The sequence below is a fragment of the Ursus americanus genome, chromosome X (genome assembly GCF_024610735.1).
Source record: "Ursus americanus isolate L20-20 chromosome X, mUrsAme1.1.p, whole genome shotgun sequence".
NCBI classification, from domain to species: Eukaryota; Metazoa; Chordata; class Mammalia; order Carnivora; family Ursidae; genus Ursus; species Ursus americanus.
In genome coordinates this window covers 83,369,690-83,389,933 of record NC_142164.1, presented here as the reverse complement: position 1 = coordinate 83,389,933, position 20,244 = coordinate 83,369,690, and the positions used below count along the sequence as shown (strand labels likewise).

The window sequence follows — 20,244 nt, the reverse complement described above, 5'->3', positions numbered from 1 at the left end:
GGCGGGGAGCCAGTCGGGTAGGGCGAGCGCGGCCGGCGGTTGGGGTGGGGGGGGGGTGATGGGGGGGTAGGAAGGAAGGGGAAGAGGCGGAGCGTGGGAGCGCACAGTGTCAGGAATACAATAGTGCTCCGCGCCGCTTCAGCCGCCGCCGCTGCCGCCGCCGCCGCCCAACCGCCTGCCCAACGCTAAGGCCTGACGGGCCAGGCGGGCGAGGGCCGAGGGCGGGAGCGGAGGCGCAGGGGGCGGCCCGGGCGGATCAGGCGGCGGGGCGGGGGGCGGGGGGTGGGGAGGAGATTAGGGGGCAGGTGCGAGGGAGGGGAGAGAAGAAAGCGAGCGGTTAAGGGGGCGGTTACCACCCCTACCGGACTCGCCCGGCACATTGCGGGGCCCGAGTGTGGAGCCGGGAAGGAAGGAGCCGCGACCTAGCTGCGCAAAGGTAGGCGCCGCTGAAGCTGGACGCGGCGCGAGCGGCGCTGGGGGCGTCGCGCCGGGTGGGCAGCGGGAGTGGCGGCCTCGGGGAGTGGAAACGGGCGCCGCGGAGCGCAACGTCCCGGCCCAGCCTCGCAGCGTTCCGGGGCGCCCCGGCCCCACATCGCGGTCGCTCCGGCGGCCCCGGCGTCTCCGGGCCGAGAGCGCGTGTGGGCTGAGGTAAAGTGCCCGCTGGCCCCTCCGTCGGCCGGGGCAGTGCCGGGTGGCCGACGCGGGGGGCGGGGGCGGACGCCCGAGCTCCGGCTCGGCTGCAGCTCCGCTCGGGCAGAAATTGAGCGCCATAACTGTTGCGGCCGTTCCCTCCGGTGCCCCCTCCCGGCGCCCCCTCCCTCTCTGTGCTCTGCCCGGTCTCGGGGCTCCCGGGGTCAGACCCGCGGCGGGGGGACCTGCTCTGCGGGCCAGCGGGGCCGGATGCTCCAGGGAGCGAGGGCGCGCCCCTGGCCGTTTCGATGTTGGGGGGCGTGAAGAACCGAGTGCTTGGAGAGAGGGGGGCCGGGCGGCTCAGGGAGTGGCGAGGCCCCCCGGTGAGCCCCGGGTACCCCCGGAGCAGGAGCGTGAGCGCCCCGCGGGCTGGCGAACTTTCCCTCCCCCTCCCGTCATTGTTCGGGCGCTGCCAGTCCGGGGCCGCCGCAACCGCCGAGCGCCTGGCGGTCCGGGGGGTGGGAAAAGCGGGAGGGCTTTGCGAGTCTTACGGGAAAAATTTCCCACCGCTGGGCACCGCAAAGTTAACTTTTCTCCAGCGATCGAGTTGGTTTTATTCCCTCAGCCGTGGGGCGATCGATTTAAAAAAGAGAGAGAGCCTCCTTCCAATCTTTTTCTCTCGCTTTTCAGAGCCACTGCTTTGGTGAAGTCTGACTTTAAATTGCACAGGGCAACCTGCGTTTATTATTTGTGAGAAGGCGGGGGGGGGGCGTCGGGATCTCGAGTGAGTGACCATAATGGTGGTATGTGAAGGCATGTTTAAAAGTTGGTATCATTGTGTAGCCCTGGGACATATGTAGTTCCCAGGCTTTTGGCAAGAAACTTGTTTGGCCGCTTCTCTGACTTTCTGAATTGCTAGGAAATCCATGGCCTCGGATGTGCGCAAGGTTTTTCGATGTGAGAATCGTTTATCTGTGAAGATGAGGATGGGATCCCCGCCCTCCGCCCCCCCACCAACACCGTCTGATTGTATAAGAAATCAAAACCGTGTTGATGGTGATTTCAGTGGCCTGGAGGGAAAGGCGACCTCATTCCCGGTATTCAGTCTGATAAAGATAACTGTCTGCTTCTCTCTAAACTCTGAAAGTAATGGAAAATAATTTAGGTAAAGACGGGTTGCACAACATCTTGGCTCAGTTTAAGCAACCCAGAATCCACTTTCCCAGAGTAGTTCTCTTAAATACCTTCCCTGAAGGCACTTCTTGCCAGCCTGGGGGTGGGGGTGAGGGTGAGAAAGGAGTCGGTCTGAACAAAGCATTGTGTTTTATTTAATTTAATATTTTCATAACATCTGTAAACAATGGGAATGTGGATCCCTGCCTCTGTGCCCTTTGAATACCGTAGTTTTCATGCTTTTATAGCATCGTGTGATTACTCTCTGGATAAGTGAAAATAGATTTTTTTTCTTTTTTTATTTAGCCGAGGAGTATTCTACCTCCATAACATATCATTTTCTTTTTCATTTAAAGTGAGCTCTGAGCAGAAATACTTGAATTGTAAAAGGTAATATCTCTCTTTAAAGGGTGAAGGGATTATATGAGATCTTTGGGACGTGCTTCTCAGTTAGTATTAGCTACCATTATTTCCACCTTTTCTTTAACTGTGGTCTTCTCTACAGTTTTGTTTGCTAGAGACGAGTTCCTAACCCCATATCTTTGCCTTAAAACAGTTACTTGCATTTTTCATCCAATCAGTTCTGCAATACTCAGGGATGCAGGCCTGGTTCTAGAACCCAAACATTCTGTCTCCTACCTTTCTGAGTCATGTTGCTGTGCTTTGGCAGTATGGTAAGTGCCTTCTCACTTTTAGTAGCCTGTGAATCTTGGTCACAGGAGAAAGTGGAGAAGGGCCTTCCACTCCTTCCGGAAGGGTTTGTGATCAACTAGGAGCCAGGAGTGACTCAGAAGCAGCCTTAGGGGTGCCCATGACCCACCTTCTGGCCTGTAGATGAAGTTCCCAGAAGCAGGACGCTTGATGATGCAGGGCTGTCATCATAGTTGAGACAGACAGGTTAGTGAAAGTAAAAATAAAGAACAAAGGTTGTTAGGCTGGTAGGTTGGGTATGATCCTTTCCTTTTGATAATTCTTGTCTTTTCCCTCCCTTGTGTTCCATCAGCTGTAACAATCCATTTCTCCCCTAAGCTACACAAATCTGTTTCTTCTTTTTGCCCACTACTTGGAGGTCTGACTGGAATTAGGCAAATATTTGAGGGAAGGTAAGGGGAGGCAGGAGGCACTGGGGGTTTGTGAAGACATGGCATTACAGAGGGCTCTTAGAAGTCTTGATCAGGGATACAGAGCTTGAATATTATCATGGGACGTAATGCGCCTACTTCCTCATGGAGGTTATGCAAAGCAGGAGCTGAGGAAGGTAGAGATCATATATATGCTGACTTACATTAAAAAAAAATCTCTAATCAGGGAATAACTTACTTACATCACCTTATAGGTGAGGAGTAGGTGTTGGGTGACACCCATCTGGCACTCTCCTGAACTGGCTTATAGAGGGGGGACACTTGAGGGGTTTAGCAGTTTCTCCCTGTTGTTCAGTTACAGTGGCTGGGAAAGCTGAAGCAGTCTTGTTTGTGGGGAGAATCTAGGTGAGTGGGTAAAAATGATGAGCAAATAAAAAGGTGCTAGCAAATGGTCATTACAGACCAAGTAACTACCGCTTTGAGTTTTCTGTTTCCTGAAATATTTGTGACTCCCCCAAGGTTATTTTTGCCTCCTCCCTGTAGGTCCCTCCATAGACAATAGCAGCAAAGTTCTTACCATCAGAACTGCCTCTGTGCTTCTTTTGGGTGACAGAAAGAAGGGTCCTGGGGAGAATTTGCCTAACCCCATAGCTAAGCTTGGGGAAAGTAACTGAGAGGGTAGTCAGCTGAAGAAAGTAGGTAGGGGGCCCGGTGTGGGGAAATGGTACTGGTGTTTTTGAGTGATAGGAGATGCCCATGCATTGATTAATACTCTTTAAGCAATAAATAATTTAATCTCTGTCATAACCCAGAGGCCATAGCTGAGCCCTCGTACCCAGGGAGCTCCTTGTCCCTTGATACTGGCTGATAGGCAAGGAAATCCGAGCCTGAAATGTGCTTTTTGGAATAGCTGACAAAGAGAATATGGTACCAGCATGGCCAGTACACCAGACCTTGTGTGCTGTAATCTCCTGGGAAAGTTCTTCTTCTTCCTTTTTAGATTTTAAAAACTTATTTTGATTACAGTTACAAAAAGTTGCAAGAATAGTACAAAGAACTCCTGTATTCCCTTTACCCAAGGTCACTAATTATCAATAGTTTGCTCCCATTTGCTTTATTATTTGTTCTTTCTGTTCCTTTTTCTGAACCATTTGAAAGTAATCATTGAGAGATTGGCACTTGTCAAGGGCATCCTGTCCTGAAGGGTGGCTCAGGTGTATCCATGGGGTACAGCAGAACTTTGGTGGTGATGCGGGGCCCCAGAGGTAGTATAAAGCACATATGTGTAAGTCACATGGAATCTCTGGTGCTAGATACAGAAATCATTAACAGTTGTAAAAGTGGTTTAGCTAAACTTCCTTTCTGTCGTCATTCATGTCAGGTTTGTTCCCGACTATGCCAAACTTCAATATTGTTATGAAAATCCACTCCACCACCCCCCAGCTTTGCAGCTGTAATGTATTCTCCAACATTTTCATTTAATTCATTCAGCAGACATCTGTTGAGTGCCTCCTGTTTGCTAGGGGTATAAGAGGTGAATGATAACTCATCCCATTTAGAGTTCAACATCCAATGTAAAGGAAGAAAGAAATCTAACACAGTCAGGGGGAAGAACATTCTGTTGAAGCAGTTTACACGGGGTGCTTCGAACACCAGACTGGTTAAGGATCTGAAGAATAGATACCTGGGAGTCGAATGTGAAGATGCATTTGCTCTGAGACTTGCTGCTCTTAGATAACAAGGTTCAGGAGTTAGGGAAGCCTTTGGTGTCGTATACCCAGCGCAACCTATGGGGTCAGGCCAACTTGGATTCGAATCTACCGCTTGATCTGGGCCGGTACTTGACTTCTCTATGCCTCAGTTTCTTCGTCTGCCTAATTTGACATCTCCAAGGTAATAATTAATTTAGGTAATAATTGCTCTGTAAACATTAATTTTATCTCCCTCCCCCCAAATGCAGTATGTGGGGAAATAGCATGAGCAGTATTAGGTATTAAGGTGGGACCCAAAGGGGTGTTTCGGTTTTTCCTACAAATAAATAAATAATTGCTAATTGTACTGACAGCTATGATGGAGATCACTATAAGGGATAATAACTACAGCAGCTATGATTTGTTAACCATTTCCTGTGTACTGAGTACTGTGCTAAGTTTTTACATAGAATATCTCTCTGAGGTGTAAAGCAAAGGTAACTTTCCTATGGTCACACAGCAAATAAGAGGTAGAATGCTTTTATAAGGGAGACGAGCAAGGTGCCCTGGACCCTGAAGAATGAGCAGGAATAAGCAAGGTAAAAGAGAGAAGGGATTGCCAGGCAGAGGGAACGCCAGGTGTTGTGAGGACACCGAGGTGAAAGAGAGATGTGGAAGGGATCCACAGAGGTTTGGCTAGGACCTGGGGAAAGAGAGATGAGGTAGGCAGGGGGAGATTGACAGGGCCTTATGGGATCTCATTAAGGAGCTTGTGTTTTATTCCAAGGGCAGTGGGAGGCTGCTGGAAGGTGTTTTTCACCTTAAACCATAAGGGGGGGGTGGGCGTGGTGTGGCGTGGCACATGTAATCCGGAAAAGCATCTAGTGAGGCCTAAACAAAAGTAACTTAAAGTAATTCAGTGTCCCACTTTGTGATCCACTGGAGGCAATGTTTCTGGCCCAAGTTGTAGATCTTAAACAGTTTCTACTGCCCACCATTAACACAGCTAAAAAGGGTTGCTGTGATGCTGGAAGAAGCTGGTCCTGCAGAATGCTTCTAGATGGTTTAATTAGCCTTATATATTTGATGCTTTTTAGGCCGCATTAAGGGAGCTCTTTCAGTTTTCACTGAGCCCTGTCAAATGGGGAAAAAAGTAAAATTGGGAGAACTAATTCCTGGAAACCTGAGTTGTTGTTCAGTGTTAGAAATGGAGCTGTTGAGTATAAGACTTTGGTTTAAATATATCATGATAAGGATGCTTCAGTGACTAAATGGAAATTTTTAATGTTTTTTGTTTTTTTGGTGTGTGCCATCTGTGATGGCAGACAGCACATTTGTGAGAATCTGGGAAGACTTAGGCATTTTTCGGTACTTATATATTTATTTATTCTCATTCAGGTACTGCAGGTTTTTCTGTTTGAAACTATTTCTGACGTGCAGAATCAACTGCACAGGAAGAAAACCAGTGTTCTCTTCCCCTTTCCATATGTACCAGACCACAAACATATTTACTTTGAAGTAGCCTGTGTCAATTAGCCTTTTTCTTTTCTTTTCTTTCTTTTTTTTTTTTTTTTTTTTTTGGCAGGGAAGGTTGTTAGTTGGTGGTTGGATGATCTAGAATGGCCTTGCTCACATAACTGGTGGCTGTCAGGCCGGTTGGTCTAGAAGGCCCTAAGCAGGGATGGCTCTTCTCCCCTCCCAAGTGGTCTCTCCCTCAGCTGGCTGGTCTGGATCTGTTGACATGGTGGTCTCAAAGGCACAAGGAGCAGCAAGCAAGAGCAAGTGCCATGGCACAAGCACTTCTCAAGTGTCTGCTTGTGTCACGTTTGATATTGTCCTGTTAGCCGAAGTAGGGAAGTGCTTCTTGGCCAAGCCCAGAGTCACTGTGGGAGAGAACTGTCTAAAGGTACAAATACAAGGAGACGTTTTTTAACTGGAAACCATTACCACAGTAATGCATAATTATTAATGAATGTAACCTCTTTTCCTTTGATAAATCTTGTTAAACACTCATTTCTAAATGTAGTGTATTCTTCTTTTAAAAAAAGAGAGAGAAAGCAGGGGGAGAGGAGGGGCAGAGGGAGAGGGAGAGAGAATTTTAAGCAGGCTTCATGCCCAGTGTTGAGCCCAACGCAGGGCTCAATCTCACGACCCTGAGATCATGACTTGAGTGGAAGTCAAGGGTCAAACGCTTAACCAGTGGAGCCACCCAGGCACCCCTAAATGTAGTGTATTCTTGAAACTAAGTAATGTGATTGTGTCATCTTCTCTTTTCCTGAGTGTGGAGCTGAGTGATAGTTTTTCTAGAAGGAAACCAAAGAGAGACAGTGTGCTCTGGGTGTAGGTACTCTTGCGAGTGGCTTGACTGCTCACTGATCTTGTGTGGCTGTTATCAAAAGAGTCTCTGGGGTGGGGCGCCTGGGTGGCTCAGTTGGTTAAGGGTCTGCCTTGGGCTCGGGTCATGATCCCAGGGTCCTGGGATTGAGCCCGTCAGGCTCCCTGATCAGTGGGGAGCCTGCTTCTCCCTCTCCCCCCCCCCCCCCGCCCCATGCTCGTGCTCGCTCTCTCTCTCTCTCAAACAAATAAATCTTTATTTTTTTAAAGATTTTATTTATTTGTTTATTTGTCAGATTGAGAGAGAGAGAGCACAAGCAGGGGGAGCAGCAGGCAGAGGGAGAAGCAGGCTCCCTGCTGAGCAAGGAGCCCAATGTGGGAGTTGATTCCAGGACCCTGGGATCATGACCTGAGCCGAAGGCAGATGCTTAACTGACTGAGCCACCCAAGGCATCCCTATAAATAAAATTAAAAAAAAAAAGAGTCCCTGGGTTTCCTCAACCTCCTGTTCAAGCTTTACCCCCCCCCCAAAACTTAGGGTACTAAGCTGTACTGCGATTTGTGGCCAAGCAGAAAGATGGTTAATTGGAAATCCATCACTACCTGGAAGATGAGAGAAACATTTGCAGCTTTTCTTCATAACCTTTATGTGATTTATGGTTTTTACCTGAGAAGAAATCCTTATTTGGGCATTGTAGTAAAGACAAAGGATTCTCTGTAGGTGTATTTTATTTGGTCAAGGTTTTAAATAAAGTCTCCCTGTGGTTGCAGTGAAGAATCCAGTGTTGTGCTGTGAAGTGAGTGGTCAGTGATCAGCAGTTTGGGGCATCAGCCTTTGACCTTTGCTTGTGAAGTTTTCAGAAGTAACACCTTTCACATAAACTGAAATAGGCTTTGCAACCAGCTATGGCCTGAAATATGTTACATGAAAATGCAACTGGACCCTTGGAAGCATGTGTGGGAAACTGAGGAGAAGGCTCACTTTGTACATCTTAGAGATGTACATTCCTCCAGAAATTGCTTGGTGATAGAATCTCAGCTTCCTTTCTTTCCTCCTAGGATAAAAATTAAAAATGGAAAATCCCTGACATTTTAAGAGTCAGTGACTTGAAAATAGCCTTCAGAATTATAAATGTATATATCATTTGACCCAGCGAACAGTTCCAGGAATTTATTCAACAAATATTTGCGTATTATTTGGAGTATTATTTATAATAGCAAAAGATTGGTTAATATTCTGAGTATCAGTCAAGGCTTGGTTGTACAGTAGAATATTACACTGATATTGCATGATTTCTAAGATGTACAAAATGAAGAAAAACAAGAAACAGAACAGTGTGTATTGTATGCTACCATTTGTGACAGCTACTGGGGGCAATAATATGTACTATATAATATATACATTTTTGCTTCCATAGACATAAAATATTTCTAGAAGGATCTTCAAGACACTGATAGATTTAGGGCATATATAGCCAGGGTAGAGAGTTGGAGGAAGATTTTTCACTGCATAAACTTTTATATATACCTTTAAAAAATTCTTTTGGTTGTCAAATGATCCTTCATTGAAATATTTTCCTTTGTAGTTCTTAACTAGGTGGGCATTCCACTGTACCAATATTGATGTCATCTATGATGTCATGAGGGTGGCGGCCATCAACATTGCAGCCCACAGATTGGGCAGTCCCCAGGATCTCTTGAGTGGTTCCAGAGAGATCTCAAGCTAAACCTCGGTGCTGCATCTGTTGGGCAGTGTGGACAATCTCATCAAAAGTGGTATTTCCACTGTGCTTAATGTTTTTCTGTTTCTTTCTGTCTGTTGGTGGTTCCTTGAGGGCTTTGATAACCAGGGCAGAGGCAGAAGGTACCACTTCAATCTGGGCCTGTCTGTTCTGCGTGGTCAGTTTTCATTGTAGTCCTCAGACCCTTCTAATCACCGGTTGCCTTGGCGATGTCATCACCAATCTTTTTTGGAGACAGACCCGGTTGGGGGGGGGGCTGATCTTTGGGGCCAGGGCAGACATGGCACCAACTTCCCCACCAATTCACCGTAGGTATAAGACTTTGATTTCATTGGGGTCAAACATAGGCGGTATGGTGGAGGCAGCTGGTGTTAGATGAACCCAGATTTGGGAGGACTGAACACAGTTGCACCTTTACCTCCCTCCGAGCCAAAAGTCACAAATACCTTTTGAATTTTAAGCCATGTCAATATATTACCCTATTTTAAAAATCAGATACACTTATTTAAAAAGAGATGGTATATGGTGATGATGATGTGAACTTCCGTGGACTCCCATCTAAGCTGATCTGGTCAGAGCTATCCCTGTTGAAAAAAATGTATGTCCAGTCAGTTTTGTTTCCTAGAAATGCCTCAGAATAGTGTGCTTCTGAATTTTTAGCTGAAGTTCTGCCTTTTCCAGAATGTCATATGAGTGGAATCATACAATATTTAGCCTTTTTTGGTCTGGTTTCTTTTGCTTGATCCATCCATGTTCTGTGAATTCATAGCATGTTCCCTTTATCACTGAATAGTATTCCAATTTATGGATTTGCCACAGTTTGTACATTTATCTGTTGAAGGACAACTTGGCTGCTTCCAGTTTCTTGATGATTATGAATAAAGCTGTGGTAAACATTAGCATACAGATTTTTTTGTGAAACATAAGCTTTCAGTTCATTTGGGTAAATAACCAGGAGTGGGATTGCTGAGTTTTTATAAGAAACTGCCAAACTGTCTTCCAACATGGTTCTACTGTTTTGCATTCCCACCAGCCGTGAATATGAGGTGTGTGTCAAGTTTCATTTTCCTGCATATGGATGTCCAGGAGTTCCAGAACCATTTGTTGAAAAGACTATCCTTTCCCCATTATTATTGCTTTTGCACCTGTGTCAAAAATGTGGCTATGCTTGTGTGGGTCTATTTCTGGGCTCTCTATTCTGTTGCGTTGATCTGTGTGTCCACCATTGTGCTATTGCCACACTGTCTTGATGACTATAGCTTTATAGTAAGTCTTGAAATTAGGTAATATAAGTACTCCTACTTTTTTCTTCTTTACCAGAATTGTAGTGGTAAGAGAGGACATTCTTAACTTGTTCCAGTCTCTCACCATTAAGTACGATGTTAACTGTAGAGGTTTTTTTAAAGGTTTTATTCATTTGAGAGAGAGAGAGAGAGCGTGCGTGCGCACGCGCACAAGCAGGGGAGGGGCACAAGGAGAGGGAGAAGCAGGTTCCTGGCCAAGCAGGGATCCCAACATGGGGCTTAATCCCAGAACCCTGAGATCATGACCTGAGCAAAAGGCAGATGTTTAACCAACCGAGCCACCCAGGCGCCCCTAGCTGTAAGTTTTTTAAATGTACATATCCTATTGTGCTGAAAAGAGTTACCATAGCAGTCCTGATGCTGCTTGCTATCTTTAGAAGGCCTTCTTGCGGGACTGGCCCTTGGCTGGTGTCTTGAAAATTGGCTGATGTCTTGAAAATTGGCTTTTCAAACATTTTGAAAATAAAATATTATATTCAGCCTTCATTTATTCCTTTTCCAGTGTTCTTCATTTCTTTATGCTGTTCCAAGTTCCCACTTTCATCATAATCTTTCTGCCTGAAGAATTTTTCCTCAACATTTCTTTTGTGCCAGGTCTGCTGACAGTAAATTCTTTGCTTTTGTTGAATAAAGTCTTTTTTTTTTTCTTTTACTTCTGAAGGACATTTTCGTGGGATATGGAATTCTGAACTGACAATTTTTTTCCTCTTCAACATATTACTCCACTGTTGCCTTGTTTGCAAGGTTTCTGATAAATCTGCTGTAATTTTTATCCTTGTTTCTCTGTAGTTAATGTGTCTTCATTCCTCTGACTGCCTTCGAGTTCTTTGTCTTAGCGTAGATGTGGTTTTTTTATTTTGTCATATTTATCCTGCCTGGTGTTCTTCTGAGCTTCTTGTATCTGTGGATTGTTGTTTGTCACTGATTTTGGAGAGTTCTCAGTCGTTATTTTTTTCAAGTAATTTTTGTATTCCATTCCCTTTTTTTTTTATTCACCTGGAATTCCAATTACAAATATGTTATACCTTTTGATATTTTCCCATAGTTCTTGTATGCTGTGTTCTATTTTTCACTCTTTTGTCCCTTTTTGTTTTAATTTTTATTGATCTGACCCATAAACTCAAATGTTACACTCACTGATGCTTTCCTTGGCTGTGTCAAGTCTACTGTTGAGCATGTTGTCGTTTGTTTTTTTTTGAGCATGTTGGGGTTTTTTTTACTGTTCTTTTTTTAAGTTCTGGGATTTCCATTTGATTATTTCATACACTTTCTATCTTTTTATTGATATTATTTATCTGGTCTTGGATGCTGTCTACCTTTTCCGTTAGAGTCTTTAATATATTAATCATAATGCTTCTAAATTTCATTTCTGATGGTCCCAACATCTGTGTGTACTGAGTCTAAACCTGATGATTGCTTTGTCATTTGGAATATTTTCTTGCCTTTCGTTATGCCTCCTAATAAAAAGCTGAACATGGCTGAAAAGCTGTTGAAACTGAACATGGGCAAGAGATACTGAGTTAAATATTTGATATATTTGGAGAAGAACACAAGTGTCCTTCTGCTAGGCCTTTAGTGTGAGGATTTGAGTTAATCTAGTCAGAAGTTGGCTTGTGTTTGGTGTTTATTATTGGTGGGGCACCAGAGATTTCCGATTCCTCTAGTGATACCTTCTTTTCGACTCCTGCTTGGCTTTGGGTTTTTCCTTTGTGCTGTTTCCCAAGAGCTGTCTGTTATAGCCCTCCCAGTTGTATTCCACTTTACTATGTAGCTGGTTTGCCAAGTGGTGGGTAGTGGAGGAGGAGGGAGTTCTCTGATGATTTGATTAAGCCTTTGACTTAGGCAGGTATTGGAACCTGGGTCTTGAGTATGTCCTTTACAAGAATTCCTGCCCCTCCTCCAAGGGTGAGACTTCTTTTCCTTTTTCCTGTCTTCCTTTTCCCCAGCTGCAGTGAGTACCCACCAGTGTCCTTAAGCCAAGGGTTTTAAGCTCTTCCCCCTGCAGATTAAGCCTTTTGTTCTGTGCTGGAGGTAAAGGAAAGGTGTCTGGGTAGATTTCAGTGGGTGTTGTTTTCCTCAGCCAACCGGCACCAGGACGGGAGCTTTCTCTGGGATTTTCCCTGATTCTTTCTGTAAGAGCGTGGTGGGATTCCTGTAGGAAAAATATGTAAGAGGATGGGGATTCCTCCACCCTATGTGGAGCCTAGGAGCTTCATACTCACATGACATCCGGTACTCTAGTCTCCAGTAAGTAATTTGTTAGGTTTTCTAGTTTGATCTTCCTACCAGCTTACATGCTCGGATCCTATGTTTACCTGCAGGCATCTGTCTCTTCAGATGTCTGGATGGTGGTTTGCCCTGTACTCCGTTTTTGATAGGTCCAAGAAGAGTCATTGGTTTTTCAGTTTGTCTACTAGCTGCTTTTTTTGTAAGGGTGAAAATGATGGCTTTCCAGTCCTTTACATATCAGCTGAAACCTGCATCCTGAAATAAGTTTTAATCTACATAAATGTCTAATGCAGTGCATGGCCCATAGAAACTCAGTACAGATTAGTTTTTCCTTTTTCTTTTTCTCACCTCCTTGAATTTTATGGTTTTATGGCTAGGGAGCCAGGAATAATTGATTCTGGTTTGGGTTCTGCCTATTTTAGCTTTTAAAAACCTCTACACTGCTGGCAGTATGTTCTTACATGTTTTTCTTGCTATCTTCCAGAATTCTATGTGTGCCTTTGTAATTATTGAGAACATTGTTAGCACTCAGTAATAATTTGTCTCATTCAAAATTAGAGTGATTTAGTCCTTCTACAGTATAGGTTTTGTTAGTGACCATGTGTTTGTCATTTTTATTCCCATATTTCCAGGTGCAGTTCAGTTCAGCAAATATTTAAGTGCCCACTGTGCTATGAGGCACTAGGTGTTGAGTAGAATACAAGCATAACCTGGTAAGTGGACTAACCAAGAGGGTCTCAAAGGCAATGGAGACTCTTTGGATGTAAGGATATTGCAACTTGGGAAGTATCTCCATTTCAATCTGGAAGGATTAAAAGAAGTTTTTTTAATTCTGTTCTTAGTTATACTAGAGATATACTAGAGATGCATTCTAGGAAAAATTGAAAAGTTGTAGAAAGAGCCATGGTTGTCCATGACATCCTTATAACATCCTCATTTCATTACATTCTCCTTCCCAGGGTTAATTTTGATTACTTATTTTTGTTTTACTATGCAAATTGCTGTATCAAATATCATGCCATCTAATAATTTACTGAAATATATGTATTTTTAAGGGACTAAGCACACAAATTCTGTTAACTTTTTTAAAAAAATTCTCTTAACTTCTAAGGAATGTTTGTTTAAAGGGATAACTCACCATTCAGTTTGGATGTGTGGCCTGATAATGTTTGTTTTTATTTTTGCTTCACATTATAGTTAACTCTTCTAGTTTTTAAATCTGAAAACTATTGTTAATGATAAGTAGAACCATAAAAAGTCATATAGTAAAATTGACTTTTGGGGGGGTATGCATAGTCATCTGGATTTTGATATGTGTATAGATCGGTGTAACCACCATCATAATCAAGGTACAAAATAGTCCCATCCCCCGAAAAAACTCCTTTGTGTTGCCTCTTGAGCTACACTTTCCCCACCCCCAACCCTTGACAGCCACTGATCTGTGCTCCGTCACTGGTTTTATCACTTTGAGGATGTCACATAAATGGAATCAAACTGAATATAATCTTTTGAGTCTTGCTTTTTTTCTCAGCATAATGCTTTTGAGATTCATCCAAGTTGTGTATATTAATAGTTTGTTCCCTTTTTATTGTTGAGTAGTATTCCATTGTAGAAATGTACCACATTTGGGTTGCTACCTGTTTTTGGTAATTATAAGTACAGCTGCTATAAGAATTCAGGTGCAAGTGTTTCTGTACACATACAATTGCAGTTTTCTAGGGCAAATAACCTGAGAGTGAGATGTCTTAGAATTACACTAACATTCATGGTAAAACCTAGTTAGCTAGAGGGGCGCCTGGGTGGCACAGCGGTTAAGCGTCTGCCTTCGGCTCAGGGCGTGGTCCCGGCGTTATGGGATCGAGCCCCACATCAGGCTCTTCCGCTATGAGACTGCTTCTTCCTCTCCCACTCCCCCTGCTTGTGTTCCCTCTCTCGCTGGCTGTCTCTATCTCTGTCGAATAAATAAATAAAATCTTTAAAAAAAAAAAAAAACCTAGTTAGCTAGAGTTTGAATGCTAGAATGGATAGAGTAGTAGAGACCCAAGTTGTTTGAATCCTGCTTTTGCTTCTTAGTTATGCAACCTTAAGTGAATTTAACCTCTTTGTGCCTTTGTAAAATGAAGGGTTTTTTAAAAGATTTTATGTATTTCAGAGAGAGAAAGCACGACACAAGCATGAGTGAGGGGAGGGGCAGAGGGAGAAGCAGACACCCTGCTGAGCAGGGAACCCAGTGTGGGGCTCGATCCTAGAACCCTGGTATCATGACTTGAGCCGAAGGCAGATGCCCAAGCAACTGAGCCACCCAGGTGCCCCTAAAATGAAGTTAATAATAATAACCACTGGGATCGTTGTGTGGAATTAATGGCATATTAAGGATAAAATGCTGATCAGTGTCTGGCATACCAAATATTATTATTATTTCATGCTTAACTGAACCTTGTCAGAAACACCCGTCTTTAATTAAAATAGGGAAATTAAGTAATCCATAAGTGTGATGTGTTTAGTAGGCAAGGCTTCAAAGCATTCTGTCTCTGGGGGAAATTTTAAAAGTTATCCTCAGTGGTGAAAAAGTTTAGGAACATAGGTGTATGGGAGTCCTATGTAACATTCAAAGGTTGGACCAAATGCCCAGTTTTGATGGTTTTACTTGCCCTCTCAACATTAAAGAATCATGTTCACTAAAAATTTAGAACATTGCTATACTTAATAAAGAAGCTGCAAAAACGACCTCGGAATCAACTAACATTCATTTAGTTCTTGCTATATACCAGTCTCCAGGATAGGCACTCAACTGTATAAACCTGAGTACCTCCCCACAAAATAAGTAATTTGGATAATTACTAAATTATTTTTATGCTTTTTTTAAAGGTAACTGTTGAGGACACTGATGAGGCATGATTTCTTAGAGCCCCCATGATGTGAACCATCTGTGATATCTCAGATCCTGTCTTGAAACACATCTTTTTACAGGAAACCTCCCCAGTTTTGAGGAGTACATTGAGGAGATTGCAAAACTCAGCATGCCTACTTAAATCTTTCCCTAGAATACTATGTCATTAGAAAATGTAACAGAGGTTCCTTTCTTGCATAGCTGTTATATACTATGGTCTGGCTCAGTCTGAAAAAGCACCAAGGGCAAAGGGGATGTGTTTTCCCATGGAGAACTTTTCCTATCCAAGGAGGTACACACAAAGGGCTACCCGGTCACCTACTGGACAGTGAATGAAAACTGGTATGTGCAAATAGGAGCCTAAATGTCCTTTCTTCTCTTGTCTGTTCAGTTGTTTTGTAATGTATTCACATGCCACAGTCTTATCAACTGAGGACAATTCTTCACCTGGGATTTCAGGGTAAGTGGGTCAAACAAGAAGTCTAGAGCATACAGTCTGGGATGTCATCTCTAAACTGTCTTCACTGCCTCCCCTCCCCAAGTACCACCAACAGTCCAACACTCAGATTTACCTGGAGCCTTTTCTCAAATTGGAACATCCGTCCCCCTTTGCCCTGCCAATCGTGCCTGGGTCATTTCTTGCAAATTCTAGCCCAGCGAGACATTCCCCCATGCCTCAAAACCTGCTCATTTGGATGCCACTCTCTACTCCATTTTTCCTTATTAAATCATGTCTTTTCTTTTAAGTAGGGTCCACACCCAGTGTGGAGCCCAATATGGGCCTTGATCTCACAACCCTTGAACCCCAGATCAAGACCTGGGCTGAGATCAAGAGTTGGATGCTTAACCAACTGAGCCACCCAGGTGCCCCAATCATGTCTTTTCTATTCACTTTGTCACCTAATGCCATACTTCCTTACTCTGTGACCTATTTCATATATACATGACCTGAAGGTTTACAACTAGACTGCCATTCCCAGAGTGGCAGGAAACCCTCAAATTCTCTACATCCTATCTCCCACAGATACCTGAAAGAGAATTGCTGCCTGCTATTTAATTCACAAACCAAACATCAGTTCTTATTTTGTGTTTAAAAATGACATTCAACATGTTCTAATGGCCACATAAGTCCTGTGGAAAGTGATAGTTTGGGAAATAAATATGTATTTTGTGGACTGTCAAAAGAAAGCTGGTGCTTTGCCATGCTGCCACTGTGGAAAGTATGGCTATACCGTCTGCCTGGGCAGAGTCTGGCTTCACAGGATACATTACAGTCGAAACTGCAGGCAACCTTTTTCTGGCTCCATCATGGTTTCTAGTCTTCCCCATAATTCTTTGCCTACTCAAAATGTTAAAGAGCACTAGGAATTTTTTTTAAATATAGACAAAACTTTGCAAACAGTTGTAACCCCCCCCCCGTCTCATATGAAATCTGCATCTTATACAGGATAGGGGAGTGTGTGTGTTGAGCCTAAGTTTAGCTCTCCCTGGGATAACCAATTTAAGTCCAGGATAAATATTTTTTATACTTCGGAGGGCCTGGGTGGCTCAGTCAGTTAAGTGTCTGCCTTCCACTCAGGTCATGATCCCAGGGTCCTGGGATCAAGCTCTGCATCGGGCTCCCTGCTGGGAGCCTGTTTCTCCCTCTCCCTCCATTGCTCCCCCTGCTTGTGCTCTCTCACTAGCTCTCTCTGTCAAATAAATAAAATCTTAAGTTTTTTTTAAAGATTTTATTTATTTATTTGACAGAGAGAGAGAGAGAGCCAGCAAAAGAGAGGGAACACAAGCAGGGGGAGTGGGAGAGGAAGAAGCAGGTTCCCAGCAGAGGAGCCTGATGTGAAGCTCGATCCCAGGACTCCGGGATCACGCCCTGAGCTGAAGGCAGATATCCAACGACTGAGCCACCCAGGCGCCCCCTTAAAAAAAATTTTTTTTATACTTCTAATAAACCTGGCTGTAAAAGCTCCAGTTATGCCCTTTTACCCCTTGAAGAGAATCCATATAGGCACTTCCCTTCAGGGAAACCATCTCCAGGCTGTCTTCTTGCCATGATCTCTATGCCACTCTACTCCAGGCCCAATTCAACTTCCTTCCAGACTGCCGTCCACAAAGATGCAGGCTCTAAAAGTCTCTTCCCTATACTACCATTCCCATTCCCGCCACGAGGCCACCACTGATCCCTTGCTGCTCACCGCATGGTGGGTAGTGTCTGTATTCCTGAGAGCCTAGCAGTTAGTCTCCCACATCCAGTCATAACCTTTCCCATCATCCTTACCTCTTATTTTTCAAGTCCTCTTCTCTACTCATTCCACCTAAGTGTGCATTCACTAGAATCTAAACATACTGTGAGTCATCCTGCCACTTCTGTGTGTACTGGCTTTGCCTGAAGTTCTCCACATTCCTCTGGGTTTGTTCTATCCTGTACATTCCTCAGGACCCACTCAAAAGCATATCTTTTTTTTTTTTTTTACCTCAGTGGTTCCTTTCGTCTTTGAAAGCCCACAGGACTTAATGTGCTCAGCACTCATTTTCCCAAATAGGATGGAGTGATAGAATGGTGTGATAGAATGGTCAGTAGCCACAAAGTCCTTTCACTTCTGTATGTATGTGACTCTGCAGCACCCCCACCCCCCATCAAGGTAGAGTCTGTTTCTCTTCTCCCTGAATCTGGGCTGTTCTTGTAACTTGCTTTGGCCAATAAGATGCGGCGTGAGTTGCTCTGTGTGACTTCTGAGCCTACGTCTCAGGAAGTCTTGTAGCTTTCCCCTCACTCCCTAGAACCCTGAAACAACCTTGTGAAGAAGCCCAGCTAGAATGCTGGAGGAAGAGATAATGTGGCAAGAGAGGTCAGTCAACAGCCAACCATCAGGAATGTGAGTGAGGCCATATTAGAACATTGAGCCCCAGTCACACTGCCAGATGACTAACCATATGAGGGACCCTAAGAAAGACTAACAGAAGAACCACCTAGCTAATTTTACCCCAAATTGCTGACCCACGGAATTGTCAGCACATAAAATGGTTGTTATTTTAAGCCACTAAGTTTTGGGGTGATTTGCTATGCAGTAATAAATAACTGAAAGGGCATGCTTTGTGCTGTTGTATTCCCAGGGCCTAGAGGACATGCCCATGGATCACTGTCATCATGGTGTTACTCCTCTCTTTACTTAATAGACAAATAAGCTTTCAAATCTTCATGCCTCTCCCTAGCTCTCAAACAGTTCAAACCTTGGGCCCAACGCTGTCTTCAAGAACAACACCTTGCAGTTTTTCTGTGCTCCGTTGGACCAACATCCATCCATTTGCTCCCTTTGCAGCTCCATGACAGGTCGTACCTCTCAACCCCATGCTGCATCCCTTACTACTTGCCCTTGTTCACTAACTCTTTAGGGTCGACCCATCGACTGCCTGAATGCCATAAAGCTATTCTCAACTTCCCAGCCCTCCACCATGACTTTGAGCCCTCCCTCATTATGTGATTCACATGTGCTTATAATTAGGAGGGACCTTAGAGATTGTCTCAGACAACTCCTTTGAGTTATGAATGAGGGAAGGAATGCCCAAACAAGAAATAACCATAAAAATGGCTTATTCGGGTCATATGTTGGCAGTTTCAGTACCAGAACCCGCATCTCATGCAGATCATTACTTGGTAGATTGCTTATTTGTGTAAAACTGTGCTTCACTGTCAGACTATAGAAGTTCTTTGGAGGCAGGGATCATCTTCTGCCTTTTCATACGTTCCTGCTATCCCCAAAAACTAACCCGTGACCACCGGACGTATAAGTAGTCAATAAATACCTGTTGATTAATTGACATTTGAAAAGCAATTATGCTTGTTCTATATCTTTTTTGTTGCCAAGTTTTTGAAAAAATTACTGAAGTATAATTGACACACAGTGTTATATTAGTTTCAGGTATACCAACATAGTGATTCAACAATTCTGTGTATTCAGTGCTACCCACGATAAGTGTAGTCACCATCTGTCACCATACACTGTTATTACAGTTTTATTGACCACATTCCCTAAGCTGTACTTCTCATTTCCATGACTTCTTTATTTTATAACTGGAAGTTTTTACCTCTTAATCCCCTTTATCTATTTCACTCATATCCACACCTACCTCCCCTTTGTCAACCACTGGTGTGTTCTCTGTATTTAAGAGTCTGGATTTTTTTGTCTCTTTTTTTTCTGTTTGTTTGTTTTGTTTCTTAAATTCTATGTATTAGTGAAATCATATGGTATTTGTCTTTCTCTGACTTAATTCACATAGTGTTATACCCTCTAGGTCATCCATGTTGTTGCACATGGCAGGATTTCATCCTTTTTTATGGCTGTGTAATATTCCTCTGTGTGTGTGTGTGTGTGTGTGTGTGTGTGTGTGTACACACGTGTACCACATCTTTATCCATTCATCTATGGATGAACACCTGCGTTGCTTCCATTTCTTGGCCATTGTAAATAATGCTGCTATAAACATAGGGGTGCATTTATCTTTTCAAAATAGTGTTTTTGTTTTCTTTGGGTACATACCCAGTAGTGGAATTACTGGATGATACGGTATTTCTATTTTTAATTTTTTGAGGAACCTCCATAATGTTTTCCATAGTGGCTGCACCAATTTACATTCCCACCAGTAACGCACAAGGGTTCCTTTCCCCCCACATCCTTGCCAACACTTGTTATTTCTTGCCTTTTTCATACTAGCCATTCTGACTGGTGTGAGGTGGTATCTCATTGTAGGGAACTGTTCTGTATCTTGTTTATGGTGGTAATTACAACTATATGCATTTTTCAAAACTTGAATTGTACGTTAAGAAGGATAGATTATACCGTGTATACATTTTTAGAATTAAGGTGTAATTCAAGGCAATTATGTTGAAGAAATCCATTTATATGATAAATGTGGCAAATATATAGGTTACATATTACCGTGAGAAAAGGAATTTGGCCCTTTGAAAATAAATTTGCACCTAATAAGTACTCACGTCAGTTTCCTCCCTCCTTGCACACAAATGCTTCAGAATTATCTGTCAAAACTGCTAAAGAAAGCATACATGCCCTAGGAGATGGCTGGATCTCAGATGACTTCTAAGATCCTATGATTGGTTTGAAAGGTAAGTAAGTGACTATTTTGGAATCCTTGTGTAAAGTAAAATATATAAGC

General features: G+C 43.5%; 1 protein-coding gene and 1 pseudogene across 2 annotated transcripts in view; one reads left to right on the top strand and one right to left on the bottom strand.

Annotated features, from left to right (window-relative positions):
• Positions 1 to 286: 286 nt before the first annotated feature.
• JADE3 (jade family PHD finger 3) overlaps positions 287 to 20,244 on the top strand; it is a 131,899-nt gene continuing 111,941 nt past the window's right edge. Inside the window, exon 1 of one of the 2 annotated variants that reach the window (XM_045787436.2) lies at positions 287 to 436. The gene's annotated coding sequence lies outside the window, so the exon portion shown is untranslated. The remainder of the gene's footprint in view (positions 437 to 20,244) is intronic. The other variant, XM_087860278.1, reaches the window with a different exon arrangement.
• Positions 8,500 to 9,012, bottom strand: LOC123785604 (large ribosomal subunit protein uL11 pseudogene; annotated as a pseudogene).